This window comes from Brassica rapa, chromosome A08 (genome assembly GCF_000309985.2).
Source record: "Brassica rapa cultivar Chiifu-401-42 chromosome A08, CAAS_Brap_v3.01, whole genome shotgun sequence".
In the NCBI taxonomy this organism is placed as follows: domain Eukaryota; kingdom Viridiplantae; phylum Streptophyta; class Magnoliopsida; order Brassicales; family Brassicaceae; genus Brassica; species Brassica rapa.
Window position 1 is genome coordinate 5,177,308 of NC_024802.2, and position 15,850 is coordinate 5,193,157.

The 15,850-nt window shown below is 40.3% G+C and overlaps 1 protein-coding gene and 1 long non-coding RNA gene across 5 annotated transcripts in view; both read left to right on the forward strand.

Annotated features, from left to right (window-relative positions):
• The window catches only part of LOC103833097, a 1,138,500-nt gene that overhangs the window by 1,043,217 nt on the left and 79,433 nt on the right, over nucleotides 1-15,850 (forward strand). The gene's annotated exons all lie outside the window — the stretch shown is intronic.
• Nucleotides 11,889-15,114, forward strand: LOC103833406. The gene is made up of 2 exons (XR_626188.3): nucleotides 11,889-14,769; nucleotides 14,860-15,114. It is a non-coding gene; the product is annotated as an uncharacterized LOC103833406 (long non-coding RNA).

The window sequence follows — 15,850 nt, forward strand, 5'->3', positions numbered from 1 at the left end:
ATTAAGATTTAAACGTCTATCTTAAAATGTAAAATATAGATATTACGCAAATAGAAAGTATAAGAAAAGGAAATACACAATTTAAAAAAATGGAAAAAATACATTAGTATTTAAACATCTATCTTAAAATGTAAATCTATCTTAAAATATAAAATTATTAGTAAATAGAAAGTATAAGAAATAGAAATACACAAAATAAAGAAAAATAAATATTAAGTAAATATATAATATAAGTAAATACCCAATTTAAAAAATGGAAAATTTCATTAAGATTTAAAAATATATCTTAAAATTTAAAATATAGATATTACGTAAATAAAAAGTATAACAAATGGAAATATACAATTTAAAAAAAAATAGAAAACATACCTTAAGAATTGAACATCTATCTTAAAATGTAAAATAGAGATATTAAGTAAATAAAAAGTACAAGAAATGGAAATACATATACAATAAAATAAATAATAGGTAAATAATGTAAAAATATAATATATGAATTATATATATAATAATAAGCAAATACACAATTTTATTAAAAAATGGAAAAAAGTTCATTAAGCATTAAACATCTATCTTAAAATGTAAAATATATAATATAAGGAAATACACAATTTAAAAAAAAAATGGAAAAAGTACATTAAGATTTAAATATCTATTTTAAAATAGAAAATATAGATATTACGTAAATAAAAATATAAGAAATGGAAATAAACATTTTAAAAATGGAAAAAGTACATTACGATTTAAACATCTATCTTAAAATATACATCTATCTTAAAAAATGATAGTAAATTATATAAAAATTGAAATACCACATTAAACAGAAAAAATAAAAAATATATAGTTTTACATCCAGAAAATCTCTATAAAACTCATTATTCCATCAACATCAACCTCACACTATCAAAGAAAACTTCAAAGCACTCGAGCAAAAAAATTGTTCCGCCATCAACTCTTGCCGTCCCAAAAACCTTTAATGACCTTGAAGGAGATTTTTTATAACAACGAACTTTTTGTTCGGTGGATTCATTGTTGGGAAACCCGCAACTTTCAAAAGCCAAACTTATTCATGGGAATTTCTTTTCTTTTCATAGACTCAAAGGTATTTTTACAAATTTAAATTAATCTAATCCATAATTTTATTGTTAATATTCATACTAACTCTTTCATGATCAAACCATTACAGTTAATAACCATTCAAACTCTTATCCCAAAACACTTCATTCCTTGCCGAATCAGGTATTTGTTCATGTTGGTTTAGTATTGTTTTTGGTTTATTAACCGGTTTAGGATGGTCATATTGTAAATATAATTTAAGTTGGTTTAGCATATATTATGCTTAAAATAACTTAAATTAAATAATAGCAATATTATGCTTAAAATATAATTTTACAGAGTTTTCAAATATAGTTTACAGAACATTATAGGTGATGAATTTAATTTATGAAATTCGTTTATTACTTAAAACTATGTTTTTTTCAAAAAAACATACTGAGTTATAAATATCAATGATGGATTGGTGAGTATAACATGAAGACAAAAATATAAATATTTGATTTTCAAGATAAGAAATTTAGCTTTTATTCAGTTACTCAATATATAATATCTTAAATTATTATTTTTTAAAAATATACATAATTTATATATATATATATATATTAATCTTCCAAACTTAAACTATTATATTATATATGAATAATGTTTTTAAATAAAGTAATTTCTGATTTAAAAAAATAAAAACAACAAATGGTTATTTTCAAATAATGGATGTAATTTACACTATACTATTAGATACGTTTTGATATATCATTATTTTATATTTGGAGAAAACAATAAATTGTTAAACATCAATATCATCTAGGTAAATATACGAACAACACAAATTCAAACATCACAAAAAATATTTACATAAACATTATAATACAATAATTTAATAAAAAAAAATATTCAAAAGAATAGTTATATATTTAATATTTGAAAATCAAAGATATTTTTGCTAAAATTGTACTTATTTGACCAAGGAGATCGACCATCTTTTTACGGATCGATCGATTGTTGAGCTTTTGGTCGATCCGAAAATACTCTACAGTTTAATTAAATATCTATAACATTTATTATAACACTCAACATATAATTTTTCTAATTATGATAATTAGATAGCCAACAAAATTACAAAAATATGTAAATAATAAAAAATATATTAATTTAACGTGTTAAAATTTAAAAATAAATTTTAATTATGATATACATCTTAATATTTATATAAATATATATATCATAACCTAAATATAAATAATTTAACAACTTAAATTAGAAAAAATAAATATCCCGGGTGTAGCCGAATCAATCCCTAGTTATCTAACGAAATTAACGAATCAAAGAGTTTGGGAGTGCTATGTCATTAAAAGGCAGTGTGTTCCGTACGAAAGCTAATGGGTCCACCGGTTTTATGCCAGATTAAAGGAAAATATTTCCCCAACTTAAATTAATTAATTTTCTCCTTTCATGCTTCCTAAATTTTGTTTATGAAAACGCACATTACGGTATTGTTGACCGGCCAAACTTTAATCAAGCATGGCATGTTTCCGCCAAACGTAAAAAGTACGCTGTGGGGTGCCGATTATCATTTTGATCCATGCATAAAAGAGAAACCAATATTTTTTTCAATATATATATATATTTTTGTTTAATAAATATTTAGATTATACAACACATAATCGCTTTTCTAAAATAATCCATATATATGCAGGACCGACCCTTGGCTAAAATTAGTAAAACCTTTTGTTTTAGGTGCCAAATTATGTTATACTTTCTCCGTTCTTTTTTAAATGACATTTTAGTGTTTTAGTTTTGTTCTAATATAGTTGACGTTTCAAAATTCTAGGCAAAAGATAACCAAATTTAACTTGTTTTAATCTTCTACCATGATCTATCGTAATAATTGCTAGAGTATATCAAGTATATATAAAAGGTTAAAATATATATTGTATAAATAGCCTAAATTTGTGTGAAGTTCCAAAGTGTCATTTAAAAGAGAACAGAGGGAGTATATATAAAGGGCAGCAAAATGTTAATAATTGTTGGGGTCAAAAACGGTTACGACGGAATTACCACCCGAAAGTCCTCAGAGATCGTATTTCCGAAAGAGTTAGTAAAAGAAGGGATGTAATTTCCGTCAAAATAACCTATACGAAGTTATTTCTACGAAGAAGTATTCTTTGGGATTCAAACCGAACGATCGTCCCGCTCGGTCGCTACGTAGCGACCGAGCTCGAGCCAAAGCTCGGTCGCTACGTAGCGACCGAGCGATCGTCCCGCTCGGTCTCTACGTAGCGACCGAGCTCAGCCAAGCTTGGTCGCTACGTAGCGACCGAGCGATCGTCCCGCTCGGTCGCTACGTAGCGACCGAGCTCAGCCAAGCTCGGTCGCTACGTAGCGACCGAGCTCGAGCCAAAGCTCGGTCGCTACGTAGCGACCGAGCGATCGTCCCGCTCGGTCGCTACGTAGCGACCGAGCTCAGCCAAGCTCGGTCGCTACGTAGCGACCGAGCGATCGTCCCGCTCGGTCGCTACGTAGCGACCGAGCTCGAGCCAAAGCTCGGTCGCTACGTAGCGACCGAGCGATCGTCCCGTTCGGTCGCTACGTAGCGACCGAGCTCGAGCCAAAGCTCGGTCGCTACGTAGCGACCGAGCGATCGTCTCGCTCGGTCGCTACGTAGCGACCGAGCTCGAGCCAAAGCTCGGTCGCTACGTAGCGACCGAGCGATCGTCCCGCTCGGTCGCTACGTAGCGACCGAGCTCAAGCCGAAGCTCGGTCGCTACGTAGCGACCGAGCACTCGTTTCGCTCGGTCGCTACGTAGCGACCGAGCACTCGTTTCGCTCGGTCGCTACATAGCGACCGGGCTCGAGCCAAAGTTCGGTCGCTGTATAGCGATTGAACCTTTCCGAACATCGATACGACACCAGTCCTTGCATTCTCGTCAAACCTTCGAATGCTATCTCCCGAAAACCGTAGCAAGCTCAGTCCATGTTTCCCGTTATTCTAATTCATCGATCAAACTTCGCGGATTAGAAACCGCGGAAAACTCGTAGTAAACGTGTCGAGTCGGAAGACGGTCCAAAGGGACCTAAAACACGACTCGAGGCCCATCATACGATTTTTCTTAACCAAAGCCTGTGAACCACAGCATGGTTCGCGCTTGGCCCACGAGGAGGGATAAATGTCAAGTTTCCGCGGATAAATACGGAAGTTTTGAAGATAATTGTGAAGATCGGGAAAAATGGAATATCTCCATTTTTATATGACGGTTTAAGGGCAGAAGAGTAAAAGCGTAAACCGACCCTGGAGCTAGTATATAAGGAGTCCTAGGCGAGGAGCAGAGGGAGAGAACTTTTTCAGAGAAAACTTAGCACTTAGAGTGATTTAGGCAACTTTCCGTTTTTGTTATTTCGAGCTGCGACTCAATTAGGTTTAGCCGTCTTAGGGTTGCTAAAACTAGGAATCTCGCCGACAGCTCTCGAGCCCAGGCTTATACCTTGTTGTAACGCTCATACGCAGATTCGGAATAAGATCTACTTTGCTCTCTTTTCGATTTCTTATTTTTATCGTTGTTATTCTCGTGTTCTGATTGCTTGACGTGTGGTAATTAACAGATATCCGGGTCCTCTGGGAAACTAGGGTTTTCTTAGTTTCCTTATTTAAACGGAAATCGACAGTGCGAATTTCGGTTCCCACAGTTTGGCGCTAGAAGGAGGGGGACTTACGGATCAATCTAACCCGCAAAAGCCACACACAGTCAGACATGTCAACCAACGACGCGGATAACGTGCAAACTCCCCTTAACGGAGGCAGCGGCACCGATCTCCACACTCCGGTAGCGGACGTATCTGCGGCCAACGCGCAAGCCAACGCCGCGACTCTCGAGGAGTTTAAAAAGATGTTCGCCACCTATGAAAAAAGGTCGGAAGAACAGGATAAGCTCGTGAATACCTTGACCAAACAGGTTGAAACCTTAACGGCAAGGACCCAAGCTATCCGTCCCCGCGGAACCACCAAAATCCGCGGGAAGAGGCTCGATTTCGCCACCCCACTCGATAGAGCAGGAGTCGCGCGGGAACGACCTTCCGGTCAAAACCCCAGCGAGAAGTCTCCCATCGAGAAGGGGAACTCTGAAAGTCTTCCGCTCCCTGCAAAGGACTCGGAGGATAACGAAGCCGAACACATTGACCTGGATCCTAGCGATGTCTCCAACGACACCGACGAGGATGTCGACAGACATCCAAGAAGGACCAGAAGCCGATCCGCTCGGGAAGGCTCCCCGTTCGAAAAACCAATGACGGAAGAAGAAGAAGTCGCCTATTGGAACGAACAAGAGGAGCTGGCCGAAAGGCAAACCGAGCTCACTCGCAGTAAGCGCCGACAGGCTCGGAAATCCACTGACGAGACATCGGATATCCGCGATCTTCGCGACTACATCACCAAGACTGCGGCAGAAGTGAGAGCCGTAAAGTCTCAAATCCATCATGCTACTAGTGCTGCCCCCGAGATCGATCGACTGCTGGAAGGAGCTCGAAAGACCCCCTTTACCAGTCGCATTTCGGACATGAGGGTGTCCGATCCGGGAAAGATCAAAGTACCGAAGTACGATGGTACGGCCGATCCGAAAGCGCACCTTCAGGCTTTCCACATCGCGATGGGAAGAGCAAGACTGAAGGACGGCGAAAAGGATGCCGGCTATTGCCGCCTGTTCGTCGAAAATCTTGAAGGAGCAGCGCTCGAATGGTTCGCACGCCTTCGTCGCAACACCATCGGGAGTTTTCGACAGCTCGCATCGGAATTCCTCAAACAGTACTCTGTATTCATAGACAGGGAAACCTCCGATGTTGATCTCTGGAGTCTCTCCCAGAGGGAAGACGAACCCCTCCGCGAGTTTATCAGTCGGTTCAAACTGATAATGTCCAGGGTCAGCGGGATAAGCGACAAAGTGGCCATCGACGCGCTGAGAAAGACGCTCTGGTACAAGTCGAAATTCAGAAAATGGATAACTCTCGACAAACCGCGAACGATCCAGGACGCCCTCCACAAAGCAACGGACTATATCATAGTGGAGGAAGAAACTAAAGTCTTATCGCAAAAACATAAGCCGGCAAGACCATCCTCGAAAGACGCAGATCCGAAGGGGAAAAAGAAGAACTCTCGTAACGACAAGTACGTCCATCACGAGGGGGAAGATCTCCAAGGGGCGCATAACTATGCGATCAGTTCGGATCAAGGCCGGACCACGGGCAACACATGGACTCGCAATCAAGGGTATGACGAGAACACCTTCTGCGAGTTCCACCAATCCCGAGGACACTCCACGACTAATTGCAAAGTCTTAGGAGCAAGACTGGCCGCGAAGCTGCTCGCTGGAGAGCTTTCGGAAGTAACTAGCGTCAAGGATCTCATCCTCGATTCTGATCGGCCTCCAAAGACGGACAGAAATCCGCCCGCCGAAAAATCTCCTCAACGAAACCAACCTGGGGATAAACGCGGTAGGAGGCCGGATGACAAAGGGAACGATAACAATCGTCGCAGAGTCAATATGATCATCGGAGGATCTCAATACTGCGGCGATACCGTGTCAGCCATCAAGGCTTACCAACGGAAGGCAGAATCAAGCGCAAATTGGCCTACATGGTCTCCTCCTCGAGACGGCCAAAGTTGCTCGATCACCTTCACGAAGGAAGAAGCCGGTGGTATCGACCAACCTCACTGCGACCCGCTCGTCATAGATCTCGTCATACGAGATTTAGAAGTCGGAAGGGTACTCGTCGATACGGGAAGCACGGTCAACGTAATCTTCCGCGACGCTCTCAAGCGGATGAGTATCAAACTCGGAGAGGTAATTCCGACGCCAAAACCACTCACGGGTTTTTCAGGCGAAGTGTCGATGACTCTCGGATCAATCCAATTGCCAGTCATGGCCAAGGAGATCACGAAAATCGTCGAATTCGCGGTAGTCGACCATCCCGCTATCTACAACGTGATCATGGGAACCCCATGGCTCAACGCCATGCAGGCAGTTCCGTCAACTTACCACCTGGGTCTCAAGTTCCCAACGCCGAGCGGAGTCGCGGCCATCTGGGGATGCCAAAAACAGTCGCGACTATGCTTCCTCGCGGAGCATAAGTTAAGGCAAATCACGGCTTCTGCAAACGGCAAACGCGCGAAGATAGATCGATCTTCGGCCAAAAGCGCCCCGCACAAGGACGAAGTAAAATCGTCTGTCAACGCAAACGCATCGGACGTCGAAGCTCGACATAAATCCGAAGCCCACGCGACAACTCAACCGGAACATCCGGAAAATAGCGTCGACCCAGCCACGATCGACACGGTCAAGGCGGACATCGCGACACCAACCGCCGAGTAAGAACACTCGCGGCATGAAACAGAACTACGAGATGGCTTGATCCTCGAAAGGGGTACGTAGGCAGCTTGTCAAAAGACGAGTTCAGCTATCCCCCTCTCTAAAAAGGGGGGGGGAGTGGGTGCGTATACTCGTATACTCCCACAATCGCCATTATTGTAATCGAGTTTTTAGAAACATAAAATTTTTTACAATATACACTGTCTTTTTATCGAAAACGCTTACGCTTCAGTTTACGCTCGTCTGCGGCCTCATCCGGCCCAAAAATCGTAAAGATTATCACCTTTCAAACACGCATAATCCTCGAAAATAACTGCGAGACGTCGCAAAAAGTTAAAATTCGAGGACAATGCTAAACAAATTGTCCGAACGCGACCACTAAAAACCTTACACCCCGTTCGTTGATTGGCCCCGACGAACACGCCAGCCGTCTTAAACAAACGCAATCCGATCACTCTTTTGATCTTTAAAAACATCCAGCACAAGGACAAAAGCGCGCTACAACAAAAATCCGAAATTTTGGTTTAGCACTTCCAGTTGATTCTGAGAAGATGCTCGATTCGTACCATACAAGTTATATAAGCCGAGAACATATCGCGGACTTTAAACCGGTGCGAGTCAGGAAGAAATCGCAACAGGAAAAACGATAGCCGGCTAGTCACCGCACAAACCCTAACCGAAAGTAAACCTAGGTCTTGCCCTAAACCCAACGCTCTGGTCTCAAACATCTCAAGGCATGATATCTAAAAGATACGAGATCATAAACCATGCCTCTCCGTTCGTATCTCAATGTTCTCGAAAATCGTAAAGACAGATAAATTTTTACGAAAATCACGAACGAACCAACAGATCGAACGTCTAATTAGAACTACATACGAGACGACAACTCGTATTTACTTCAACCCTACTCAGGAAAAACTCGAAACGAAACATTTATCATATAAATAAACCGCGTAAAGCGGCAAGGGATTCAAAGCCACCAACGGCCAGTCCCGGAAATACAAATACGGCCATCGTGGCCTAAACGAAATCCAAATTCAAAGGGCCACATTCAGCCGAAAACAAGGATAACTGATCCATCCCTCATAATCCAAAGTCAAAGTCCCCGGACAACGAAGCACCAAACGCATCCGCAGGACGATCCACTTCCTCGCCACCATCGTGAAAAACGATCGGTACCTCCTCGGTATCAGGAGAAACCGGGATGGAATCCCAAAACCCTTGAATCCTCTCGTCGATCGGAGGGATAAGCGCCTCAGCGTGGGCACGATCACTCATCCCACTCTTCATCAAGCTCATTTCCTCTTCAAACACGTAGTCGTCGGCTTGCGTCCTCCAAAGACTTCCGACCGAACCACGCCACTCGCGAAAGTCGCCCACCGAGGTAAAGGCATTCTTAAGGTTCCCGTACTCAACCTGGAACTGAGATGCGCGAGTCTTCATCACCTCGACGATTTCTCTTTTGCCTTTCCTCTCCGCTCTACGAACAGCCCGCGCATGATCACGAGTAAGCTGTGCCTCTCGCTCCAGCATCTCGCCTTGCACGCGAGCGAGATCCCGCTCCGCTTTCTCCGCCTTGAAGCGGTAGATCATGGCTTCTCTATGACCCGCCTCGATGGCCGAGCCCAGCACGCTCAAGCCCTGCAAAATCGATGGGCGTGTTTCAAATCCATACATAGGATAATCACTAAAAAATTCCCAAAAAAAAAAACTAACCCCATTGATGATGCGAGATCCTTCCGCAACGACTCTCGGCCTCGCCGATTCTTTCGTAGGAGGAGGAGCATCGAAACCCGATGGCAGCCCAGCAAAGAAATCATCGAAGTCCGGAATGGGGGCCTCGCTCGAACCGCTTCCGTCGCCGTAAGCAAGGTTTGGATCCCATCCTGGAAGCATAGAGTCATTCATCGAAAACTCTATGTCGCCAAGATCGACATCTTTTCCCTTCCAAGAGCTCGACTCCGACGCAGCTGTCGGAGCTTCGACGGGATTCTGGTCGTCGGGTTCGGAGTCGCTTCCCGTATCCGCGTCCAAAGCTGGACGAGGTTGTGCAAATTTCAGCGCCTTCCGAACCCTTCTCGGCGTGAAAGAAGTCCAGAAGAAGGGACCATTCCTGAGAAGATCCCTCACCGCGATAATGTCCTCAGGGAACGGAGCAAGAGGATTGATGAAGGGACGATTGTTCGGCAACCTCCGGAACAGTGGAATGCAACTCTCTTCGACGGACGCAGCGTCCAAACGAACAAAGAAAAAGAACTTCTTCCACAAGTTGAAGTTCGAAATGAACTTCTTAACCACCGACATAAATTTCCGAGGGACAAACCTATGCTTATCCGTATCCTTGACAAGTTGAAGCCTCAAAAGCGCTTCATAATGATCGACGGAAAGGGAAAGGCCATGCTCATAGCTTAGGATCAAGATCCCAATAAGGTGCTGAATGGCAAGGGGTGTCAACTGACTTATCGCGACTTCGAAGCGGTCCAACACTCGGACGAGAATTTCGGGTATGGGGAACCAGAGGCGACAACGCACTATGAACGCCTCATAACAAGTAAAGTAACCCTCCGGGGGGGTTGTTAGCACATTCCCCGCGGCAGGGAACCCGGAACTCCACAACATCCGGGATGTGGTAGAACGACCGCATCGTCGCGAGAAACTCGTCAGTAGTCTTGCTTGCGTCCTCTTCCTTGACTCCACGATGGACCAGGACCGGGAATGGCTTCTCCGTGGGAGGGATCAACGAGCCGTAATGAGCAACCCACCATGCCTCGTTCTCGGCAGGATGCACCGAGTGAGGCACGAACTCCATCTTCGGAACGACGAGCTCTTCGTAAGGACTCGCGGACGAAGACCCTTTTCTCGCAATCTTTTTCTTGCTCGACATCTTTACACTTCTCTTAAGAGAATAGAGGAAAAGGGTGGAGAGAAAGATAGAAAGTTTTTTTTGAAAGATCTTAGAGAAAAACAAGAAAGTGAAAACATTAAGGAACAAGTTACCTCTCTTCTTATAAGACATGAGGATTTACTATTCAAGCTCGGACTTTCGCATATTAATTCCATCCATCACGCCTAACTTGCCAAACATGCCTAACCGCACGCTAGGATCCCCCCATGCATGATCCTAACGGGCTGGGGGCTAACTGTTGGGGTCAAAAACGGTTACGACGGAATTACCACCCGAAAGTCCTCAGAGATCGTATTTCCGAAAGAGTTAGTAAAAGAAGGGATGTAATTTCCGTAAAAATAACCTATACGAAGTTATTTCTACGAAGAGGTATTCTTTGGGATTCAAACCGAACGATCGTCCCGCTCGGTCGCTACGTAGCGACCGAGCTCGAGCCAAAGCTCGGTCGCTACGTAGCGACCGAGCGGGACGATCGCTCGGTCGCTACGTAGCGACCGAGCTCAGCCAAGCTCGGTCGCTACGTAGCGACCGAGCGATCGTCCCGCTCGGTCGCTACGTAGCTACCGAGCTCGAGCCAAAGCTCGGTCGCTACGTAGCGACCGAGCTCAGCCAAGCTCGGTCGCTACGTAGCGACCGAGCGATCGTCCCGCTCGGTCGCTACGTAGCGACCGAGCTCGAGCCAAAGCTCGGTCGCTACGTAGCGACCGAGCGATCATCCCGTTCGGTCGCTACGTAGCGACCGAGCTCGAGCCAAAGCTCGGTCGCTACGTAGCGACCGAGCGATCGTCCCGCCTCGGTCGCTACGTAGCGACCGAGCGATCGTCCCGCTCGGTCGCTACGTAGCGACCGAGCTTGAGCCAAAGCTCGGTCGCTACATAGCGACCGGGCTCGAGCCAAAGTTCGGTCGCTGTGTAGCGATTGAACCTTTCCGAACATCGATACGACACCAGTCCTTGCATTCTCGTCAAACCTTCGAATGCTATCTCCCGAAGACCGTAGCAAGCTCAGTCCATGTTTCCCGTTATTCTAATTCATCGATCAAACTTCGCGGATTAGAAACCGCGGAAAACTCGTAGTAAACGTGTCGAGTCGGAAGACGGCCCAAAGGGACCTAAAACACGACTCGAGGCCCATCATACGAGTTTTCTTAAACAAAGCCCGTGAACCAAGCATGGTTCGCGCTTGGCCCACGAGGAAGGATAAATGTCAAGTTTCCGCGGATAAATACGGAAGTTTTGAAGATAATTGTGAAGATCGGGAAAAATGGATATCTCCATTTTTATATGACGGTTTAAGGGCAGAAGAGTAAAAGCGTAAACCGACCCTGGAGCTAGTATATAAGGAGTCCTAGGCGAGGAGCAGAGGGAGAGAACTTTTTCAGAGAAAACTTAGCACTTAGAGTGATTTAGGCAACTTTCCGTTTTTGTTATTTCGAGCTGCGACTCAATTAGGTTTAGCCGTCTTAGGGTTGCTAGAACTAGGAATCTCGCCGACAGCTCTCGAGCCCAGGCTTATACCTTGTTGTAACGCTCATATGCAGATTCGGAATAAGATCTACTTTGCTCTCTTTTCGATTTCTTATTTTTATCGTTGTTATTCTCGTGTTCTGATTGCTTGACGTGTGGTAATTAACAGATATCCGGGTCCTCTGGGAAACTAGGGTTTTCTTAGTTTCCTTATTTAAACGGAAATCGACAGTGCGAATTTCGGTTCCCACAATAATTGATTGTGGTGTAGTGCTAGAAACAATTTTTAACATGGTGAGTGGCAGTGGATTTGATCCTTACATGTTACATTTAAACACAAAATATATTTATAAGTTTTTGGGTTTTGGGCGTTAAACATGATGGACTAGGCCTGTATATATGTGTGTATATTATATACACATTAAAATTTATAGTCTATATTTTTTATGATCTACCTTGTGATTAAAAAAACAATATATGTATATATAAATATAAATATAAATTTTAATTAATTTTGTTATAATTTAGGGGTTATATGATGAGTAGCTCAATATGTATAGTTTTTCAAAAAAGGTTATTTGTTCATACATGTAGTAGCTATATTATTAAAACTAAAGTACATTTGAGAATTGTTTGGAAACATAAATAGTAATATAAAAAAGAGTATAATGTTTGGAAACATGGATAACAATACAAAAAGTAGTGTCTTTTTAAATAAAATTAACCTTATTTTTAACAGATTTATTATATTTTTTTTCTTTATTTTCATTCATCTTAACTACTTTATTAACTATTTTAGTTTAGCAATACATCAAATCATATAACTATTTTATTAAATATTTTTTTTCTATTTCATTTAATTTATCCAAACATATAATTAATTGTATTCAAAAGATCGGGTAATATACTTATTTTGGATACTCTCAGGTTTAGATGGTTCGATTCAAATAACCACTGTATCTGAAATGGGTTTGGAATATTTGTATCACAAAAACTATATTATCCGATATTTTGAATACAATTAATTATATGACAACACATCTAAAATATATAACACTAATCATAAAAAAAAAAAATATTAATTTACAAAAATAAAATAACGAATACCTGCGTGCGCGTGGATCAAGCTCTACTCCACCTTTAATTTCACAATAGTCAATTATATATGTAATCTCAATGAATCAAAATTATTCAGTAACTTCCTCATTGATATTTTATTTAGATTTACTTATAATATTTATTTATATTATTTTAAAAATAAAATTATCTTAAGTATATCAAAAATGTGTTTGTTTATTTATAAAAATTAAGTTTAAATTAATATTTTTGCAACAAATTATATTGGATAGCTATTACCATTAGCGTCAAGCTCCTCATCTCCTCTGATCGCCAACTGTTAATGGCTAGGAGTTATCCTCTTCACTTTCAGATCTTTGCTTGTGATCCCAATGTTCGAACTACTTGGAATGCATATTGCTAACTTAAATTTATTCTTAAATGGACTAGACAGGGGCGGATCCAAGATGGTTTTTTGTATGGGGCACTTAACCATTTCTATAACTAAAAGCTTAATATAAGTGTACTTAATTAAATTTAACACTAGATGTCAATGAACAAACACTAGTAGAAAATTGTGATATAGACACGGTCTAGTCACGATAGGATCGTGTCTTTTTTCTACTTAGTCACAGAATAGTCATAGTTAGTCACAAAAACTGTAAACGTGACAAATCGTGTCAATTTCGTGGCTAATAAGATACGTTTTTGTCAAGTTAGTTTATTGTGACTAAAAATAGTCACGTTTTGTGAGGACTATAATTAAAAAATGGGTATAGCTGTGATTTTAGTCACTAAATAGACACAAACTGAAACGTGACCAGGTTGATGTTAAATGAAACCCTAAACCCTAAATACAAATTATAAACTATAACCCTAATTATAAGAAATCTAACTAGTGAGAAAGAAACAAAAAAAAGAAATCAAACTATTATGACATAACCAAAAACTAAAATCTAACTCTTTTAAAAGTTGCAAATATAAATTTTCAACTTATAACCCCCATTTCAAAAAAAAACTTTATACTTAACCCCAAACCCTCCAAACCTCAAATCTTAAATCACAAAGTTTAAATATTAAAGTTTAAACAATTTAAGATTAACATCAATATATAATCATGATTATATATACAAATATTTAGAATCATATCCATTGAAACATTTTTTTGAAACTTTAGCCAAATCCACATCATGACTAAATTCTAAAACTCAAACCCTATTTTCAAAACTCAAACCCTAGCTTATAAACATAATCCTTAAACCTTAAATTTTGTAGTATTTAAATTCTCTAATAAATATAAAACAAATCCAATCAATAAATTCTTTTATTTAGATATTTATAGTTTTACAAATACAACTAATAGGAAAGTATTACTTGTTCTCTCAAAGAAAAAAAGTATTACTCTTTCTTTTATTTCTTTCTTCTTTTCAATCCATTGCTCGAGAATCAAACACGTCACATGTTTAAAGTGTTTACTCTTTCTTTTCTTTCTTTCATTTCAATGCCCTTCTTATTTCTTATTGGTCAATCCATTAGGTGATGGATTGCCATCCTAACCATTGATTGAAATAATCTAACGGTCCAGATATCTTTAATTGTGTTTCTTCCTGTCTTCTCACGTGTGTTCTTTCTTCTTCCCATGTCTCTCTCTCTCCCTCTCGGGTCATTTGCTTGTCTGTTTTTTGGTTCTTTCAACTTCTAATAACTAATTCAATAATCAATAACCCCTCTATGTATTTCTTCCTCATTGTATTTTACTGAGTTTGAATCAGTTTTTGTGCAGGACGTGGTGATGCCGGAAGAGCTTGCGAAGGTCATTGACACGGCCATCGGAACACGCCATCGAAGCTTGCGGGGGAGGAGGTAGCTCGAAGACGGAGGAGGCAAGCGTGTTCTCCTCAGATACAACAGCGTCGGCATTAACTCCATTACGGTAATCTAAGCGGTGTAGTCGTTTATACAATTTTGATTTCGGATTCGAGATTTGATTTTTGACTTCACAGTTTTTATGTATATTTTGTAGAAGAGGAAGGAGGAAGAAGAAGAGAAAGAAGAAAAGAAAGAGGAAGAAGAAGAAGAAGAAGAGAAAGAGAAAGAAGAAGAGGAAGATGCCGCCGGAGACGGTCACCTGTGGTGGCCGGGAAGTGTAGATTTAGAGATGTATTTTTATATTTATATAATACATGTATATTCACATAAGTATATATACATGTATTTATACTTTGTATTTCATTTTATAATTAACTAATTAAAAATTTATATAATTTTTTTTTTAATTTTTTTTAAATAATAGTCACGTATTAGTCACTGATAATATCGTGACTAACAATTATTTAGTCACGTTCTTTTACCGTGTTTACGCTGTGACTGAATTAGTCACGAAATGTCAGGAGGAAAAATGGTCACGATCGTATAGACACGGTTTTTTTTTGTGACTTTTCGTGTCTATATCAGCATATAGTCACGAAAAAGAGGTCTTAGACACGAAAACTTCCGTGCCTATATCAGATTTTTCTACTAGTGAAAAAAAATTAGGGTGAGGCACATGCCACACCCTATTAGAGACCGCCCCTGGGACTAGACTTCAGCTGAAGATCCAAAACATCTGGCGTATTTTCTGTCTCACCAAAAGAGATGATGGAGATACAAGAGCCAAAAAATGAAGGAAACAGAAAGATTAGGATCATGCTATATGTATTATTCTACAAACCAAAAGAAGATATTTTTTTGGTACTATGCGTGTTGCTTATATTTGGAGGACTTACCAATTGATGAACAACTCATAATCATAGGGATCAACTTGGTATGTTAGTTAAAAGATCTAAAGAATGTTGATAGATATACATGTTTTTTTACAGATGCGACTAGCTTGGTATATATATATTTTTATCCAAATCGGTTAATTTTGTGCTCTTTTGTAACATGCTTGAGATTTTCTTTCTAAAAAAATATCTTTCCAGCTTATCTATTATATGTTAGTTTTGATATTGATAATCATTGAAATATACATATAT